We start from the raw sequence: 6,745 nt of genomic DNA on the forward strand, positions 1-6,745 counted from the left end.
GTGGATTCCAGAGGCCTTGCTCAAGAAGCTCACTGATCAGATGGGTTCATAGGACCAGTCCCTGACAATATCCTAGTGTGCAGAAAAGCATTCACCGAGCTGGGCCTGGTGGTGAGCACCTGTAGCCCCCAGCCACTCAGGAGGCTGAGGTGGGAGGATCACTTGAGTCCAGGAGTTCAAGGCTGCAGTGAGCTATGATCATGCCACTGCACTCCAGCCTGGGGAACAGGGTGAGAACTTGTATCAAAAATAAATAAGGCAGGGCCCAGTGGCTCACACCTGTAATCCCAGCACTTTGGGAGGCCAAGGCGGGAGGATCACTTGAGATTAAGTGTTCAAGACCAGCCTGGCCAATATGGTGAAACCCCATCTCTACTAAAAATACAAAAATTAGGCTGGGTGCCGTGGTTCACGCCTGTAATCCTAGCACTTTAGGAGGCTGAGGCGGGCAGATCACCTGAGGTCAGGAGTTCGAAACCAGCCTGACCATTATGGTGAAACACCATCTCTACTAAAAATACAAAAATGAGCTGGGCATGGTGGCAGGCACCTGTAGTCCCAGCTACTTGGGAGGCTGAGACAAGAGAATTGCTTGAACTCGGGAGGTGGAGGTTGCAGTGCGAGATTGTGCTACTGCACTCCAGCCTGGGCGACAGAGTGAGACCCTGTCTCTAAATAAATAAACAAGTAAAATGGAACAAGTCTCAGTAACTGATGGTTCTTACTATAGTGTTTGCTAATATTAGAGCTTCTGGAAAAAAAACATGAAAAAGAGGCAATCTCTAAATGGAGACACACTTTCAGGGTTTTAAAAGCAGTTTTTAGTTGCTAATGAGCGCTTGTGAAGCCACACAGCTGACCCTTAGAGTCATGATTTTCTAGCTGATGGGGATCTTTTTACAGGAATCCACCTGGGCTCTGAAACTGACAGACTTAAAGGGCTTAAGAAAGCCTCGCGGCTCACGCCTGTAATCCCAGCACTTTGGGAGGCCGAGACGGGCGGATCACAAGGTCAGGAGATCGAGACCATGGTGAAACCCCGTCTCTACTAAAATACAAAAAATTAGCCGGGCGCGGTGGTGGCCGCCTGTAGTCCCAGCTACTCAGGAGGCTGAGGCAGGAGAATGGCGTGAACTCGGGAGGCGGAGCTTGCAGTGAGCCGAGATCGCGCCACTGCACTCCAGCCTGGGCGACAGAGTGAGACTCCGTCTCAAAAAAAAAAAAAAAAAAAAAAAAGAAAGCCTTGCTTCGCTCTTAGCCTCGAGACACACAGCCTTTTGGCTTCTTAGCTACCGCAGAAGAAAATCCTGAAATCACAAATTCTAGTTGCCCAAACCTGACCCCAAACTGAAAGCTCTGCAATGGGACAGTTGCTTGAGTCCAAGAGGTCGAGGCTGCAGTGAGTTATGATGGCACCACTGCACTCCAGCTTGGGTGACAGAGCGAGACTGTCTTAAAAAAAGAAAAAAAAAAAAAAGGCTGAAACCTGATGCTGTCTGCTGTGAGCTGTTTCAGTCTCAGCATGAACTCAGCCAAACTAAAAAACTGGGTAAAATTGCTCCACTCAGCAGACAGGACTTTAACTCTAGGACCCTGGCAGGTTAGAGACATCCCTCCCTGGGGCCATACATTCGCTGTGCAAACATCGTGGATGCTGCTGGACAGTCTGGGTCACTTGCAGATGTCCATGATGAGAGAGTTCCTCTCTGATGGGACCATTTACATTGGACTGCTCTTCAGCTCTGCATTTCTTTTTCTTTTTCTTTTTTTTTGAGACGGAGTCTTGTTCTTGTTGCCCAGGCTGGAGTGCAATGGCGCGATTTTGGCTCACTGCAAACTCCACCTCCCAGGTTCAATCGATTCTCCTATCTCAGCCTCCCAAGTAGCAGGGATTACAGGCATTCGCCACCACACCTGGCTAATTTTGTATTTTTAGTAGAGATGGGGTTTCACCATGTTGGTCAGGCTGGTGTCGAACTCCCGACCTCAGGTGATCCTCCCGCCTCGGCCTCACAAAGTGCTGGGATTATAGGTGTGAGCCACCAGACCTGGCTTTTTTTTTTTTTTTTTTTTTTAGACAGTCTTGCAATGTTGCCCAGGCCACTGCAACCTCCGCCTCCCAGGTTCAAGTGATTCTCCCACCTCAGATTCCCAAGTAGTTAAGACTACAGGCGTGTGCCACCACACCAAGCTAATTTTTGTATTTTTTAGTGGAGACAGGGATTTGCCATGTTGGCGAGGCTGGTCTCGAACTCTTGGCCTCAGGTCATCCTCCCGCCTTGGCCTCCCAAAGTGTTGGGATTACAGGCGTGAGCTACTGAGCCCGGCTAGTTCTGCATTTCTGGTGCTGATTCTTTCCTAACTTGTGATTCCTGCCCAAAGCAACAAGCCGAGAGAGGATACATAAGAGGGACCGTGATCCTTCCACCCACTCCTGCATATTGGACTCTCAAAATCACCCACCAAATGTTTCACTGCAGTTGATCAGTGTCTGACTTTCTCGATTTGTTGCAATTTGCAACAACAGACTAATAGCCTGATTGTCCTTCCTGCATCTTTGTCCTGATGTACTCGCCTTAGTAAGGCTGTCTATTAAATGCAACTGTCCCTCAAAAGGCATTATTTCTTCTACGCAGCTCACTAGAGAAATGATCAGAATGAAAAGGGTTGGTGGCAAACCAAGAGCAATGGCAGACACCTGTAATCCCAGCACTTTAAGAGGCCAAGATGGGAGGGTCCCTTGAGCCCAGGAGTTCAAGGTTACAGTGAGCTATAATCGCACCACTGCACTTCAGCCTGAGCAACAGAGTGAGTCCCTGTCTCTAAAAGAAAAAGAAAAGAAAAGGGTGGAGAGTTATATAAGCCCATTTTGGAAATTTGTGAAAATCCAGGGTTTTGCCCCTTCCACTTCCTGAACCTGAAATGAAGCTTTCTGGTTAAGTTGTATAAAATGTTTTCTGCGAAAAGGTTTTGTCCCTTGGCTGGGCGTGGTGGCTCATGCCTATAATCCCAGCACTTTGGGAGAGCAAGGCAGATCATTTGAGGTCAGGAGTTCGAGACCAGCCTGGCCAACATAGTGAAACCCTGTTTCTACTAAAAATACAAAAAAAAAAAAAAAAAAAAAAAAAGATAGAGAAAGAAAAAAAAAAAAAAGAAAAAAAAAAAGAAAGAAAGAAAGAAAGAAAGAAAGAAAGAAAGAAGGAAGGAAAATCTTACTTAAAGCCAGAGTAACTGCTGGCTCAATACCTGTAATGTCCCGCACTTTAGGCGGGGCGGCAGCAGACAGGAATCACCTTGACGGCCAGGGTTTGAGACCAACCTGGGCTCAACCTAGTGAGACCCTGTCTCTACAAAAAATTTAAAAAAGTAGCCGGCTATAGTGGGTGCATGCCTGGTAGTCCCAGGGTACTCAGGAAGGCTAAGTCGGGAAAGTCTCTTGAAGCCCAGGAGCTTGAGGACTCGAAGTGAGCTATGATTGGCAGCCATTCGTACTCTACGCCTGGGCAACAGAGGGAGGCCCTGATTATTAAAAAAAAAAAAAACAAAAAAAAAAACAAAAAAAAAACAACAAAAAAAAACACTCCTGTTGTAGAGTAAAATCCACATGAATTCCCATCCTCAATTATAAGGCTATCTATACACTCCACTTGGTTCATCTACCATGGCTTAAGGGTAGAAAATACTATAAACAGTCCAGGCATATTGGGCTCACGCTGTCATCCCAGCACTTTGGAGGCTGAGTGGGTGGAAATCCACTTGAGGTCAGGAGTTCGACGACCAGCCCTGGTCAACGTGATGAAACCCTGTCTCTACTAAAATAAAAATTAGGCCGGCGCGGTGGCTCAATGCCTGTAATCCCAGCACTTTGGGAGGCCGAGACGGGCAGATCACGAGGTCAGGAGATGAGACCATCCTGGCCTAACATGGTGAAAACCCCATTCTCCTAACTAAAAAAAATGCAAAAAAGACATAGCCCAGGCGACAGGTGGCAGGTGCCTGTAGTCCCAGCTACTCGGGAGGCCTAGAGGCAGGAGGAATGGCGTAAACCCGGGAGTGCGGAGCTTGCATGAGCTGAGGACTCCGCCACTGCACTCCAGCATGGGCCGACATGAGCGAGAACTCCCGTCTCTAAAAAAAGAAAAAAATAAAAAAATTAGCTGGGCATGATGGGCGGGCACCCATAGTTTTACAGCTACTGCGGAAGGCTGGAGGCACAAGAAATCCTGGACATGGGGAGGGGCGGAGGCTGCAGTGAGCTGAGATCAATAGCCAGTGCAACTCTAACCTGGGGCGACAGCAGTGACACTCTCTTTCTTTCTTTGAGCCGGAGTTTCACTTTGTCGCCAAGAGGCTGGAGTGCAATGGCGGCGATTTCTCGGCTGCACTGGTGCACCTCTTGCCTCCTGGGTTCCACAGCTCGATTCTCCTCTGCCTCAGCCCTCCCAAGTAACTGGGATTGAAGGCGCCCAACCACCCACACCCGGCTATTTGTATTTTTTAGTAGAGACGGGGTTTCGTTATGCTTGTTATGTTCTCAAAACTGACCTCACCGTCGATCCTGTCTGCCTTCTCGCTTCCCAAACTGCTGGGATTACAACGTCGAGCCACCGTGCCCAGCCACGACAATCCTTTTTCAAAAAAAAAAAAAAAAAAAAGAAGAAGAAATAAATAAATAACTATAAACAAACTAAGTATCCATCAACAGGAGATTGGCTTAATACAATAAAACATTAACTATCAAAAAGAATAAAGAGGCTGGGTGTGATGGCTCATGTCTGTAATCCTAGCACTTTGGGTGGCCAAAGCGGGAGGATCACCTGAGGTCAGGAGTTCAAGGCCAGCCTGGGCAACATGGTGAAACCCTGTCTCTACTAAAAAAATAAATAGCCGGGCGTGGTGACGGGCACGGTGTCAGGTGCTTGTATTCCCAGCTACTCAAGAGGCTGAGGCACGAATTGCTTGAACCCCAGAAGTGGAGGGTGCAGTGAGCCTAGATCGAGCCACTGCATTCCAGCCTGGGCAACAGAGCGAGACTCTGTTTAAAAAAAAGGCCAGGCACAGTGGCTCACACCTCTAATCCTAGCACTTTGAGAGGCCGAGGCGGGCGGATCACGAGGTCAGGAGATCAAGACCATCCTGGCCAACTTGGTGAACCCCTGCTTCTATTAAAAATACAAAACCAAAATTAGTCATGCATGCTGCTACCACTATGGTGGCAGGTGTCTGTAGTCCCAGCTACTCAGGAGGCTGAGGCAGGAGAATCACTTGAACCTGGGAGGCGGAGGTTGCAGTGAGCCGAGCTCACACCACTGCACTCCAGCCTAGGTAACAGAGCAAGACTGTCTCAAAAAAAAAAAAAAAAAAAAAAGAAAAAATAAACTTTTTAGATTTTTTAGATGGTGATGGGAAAAGCTCCAAGATACGTTACATTAAAAAAAAAAAAAAAAAGGCACGGAGCAGTGTATATAAGTTACCATTTGTGTAAAACAAAAACAAACAAAAAAAAAACTCCACAGTTTACAGATGGTTTTAATTTTGTTCTTACAGTTTATTTGAATTTTGCACAGTACAAAACATGCCAATAGTTCTCAGCCATTTGGCGGAGTTTAAATAAAGAGAACCAATGCACCTTGCCATTTGGAATCTTCTGATTTTGGGAGCACCCAAGTTTAGTGACTTCAGGGTTTATTTCATGCTTCTCTGCACATCTAGTTGACTTTTCTGGTTCTGCAGCAAAGTCTATTTACATGTTTTACATCATAATTTAAATGATTTAAAATTTTGTAAATATGGCTTCTATTTGTTGAGCTATAACTTACACAGAGTGAAATTCATAGAACTCTACACTGAAAAGAGTACTTTAGTGTACAGTTCTATGAATTTTTTTTTTTCTTTTTTTTTTTCTCAGCGTGCTGTGCTTTATTGACAACGCACCACTCAGGCCTTGACCGCGTACTTCCGCAGCGGGTACAGCCGCTCCTTCCGCTGCTGCTTCTCGGTCTTCAGGTTCTCCTCGTGCTTGTTGAGCCGGCGGCGCATGGCGCGTGTCTTCTTAGGCCGCAGGTCCAGGGGCTTGTACTTCTTGCCCTTGTAGAATTTCCTGAGGTTTTCTTTCTGAGTCTGGTTAATGACTGTGAGAACACGGGCGATGGATTTGCGGACGACTCGTATCTTAGAGAGCTTGGAGGCCGCACCGCCTGTCACTTTGGCGACGCGCAGCTGGGACAGTTCCACCTTCAGGTCATCCAGCTGTTTCAGCAGCTCCTCCTTCTTCTTCCCGCGAAGATCTCGAGCCTTGATCTTGGCCATTGCTGCACAGGCCGCCGATGCCGCCGCCGCTGCCCGCTCCGAGGGAAAGAGCTGAATTTTGAAAACATACAGTTGCATAACTATGACCTCAATCAAGACAGAGGACAATTCCATTACCCCAAAATGTAACCATCACGATTTCACCCTCATTGTGCACCTTTGTCCTCAATTCCCCTGCATCCCAACCCCTGGCAACCAATGATCTATTTTCTTTCCCTAGAGCTTTGCCTTTTCTAGAACGTCATATAAATGAATCCAGTAGGCCGGGTGCGGTGGTTTCCACCTGTAATCCCAGCACTTTGGGAGGCCGAGGAGAGCACATCACGAGGTCAGGAGATGGAGACCATCCTGGCTAACACAGTGAAACCTCATCTCTACTAAAAATACAAAAAAAAAAAAAAAAAAAAAAGCCGGGCGCGGTGGCTCAATCTGTAAT

At 47.2% G+C, this 6,745-nt stretch overlaps 1 pseudogene across 1 annotated transcript; it reads right to left on the reverse strand.

The window, feature by feature from the left end:
- Window positions 1-5,892: 5,892 nt before the first annotated feature.
- LOC108523390 (60S ribosomal protein L35 pseudogene) lies at window positions 5,893-6,438 on the reverse strand (annotated as a pseudogene). The gene has a single exon (XR_001883802.1). The product of XR_001883802.1 is annotated as a 60S ribosomal protein L35 pseudogene (transcript).
- Window positions 6,439-6,745: the final 307 nt, after the last annotated feature.

Source organism: Rhinopithecus bieti, unplaced genomic scaffold, assembly GCF_001698545.2.
Source record: "Rhinopithecus bieti isolate Rb0 unplaced genomic scaffold, ASM169854v2 scaffold_74595, whole genome shotgun sequence".
NCBI lineage: Eukaryota > Metazoa > Chordata > Mammalia > Primates > Cercopithecidae > Rhinopithecus > Rhinopithecus bieti.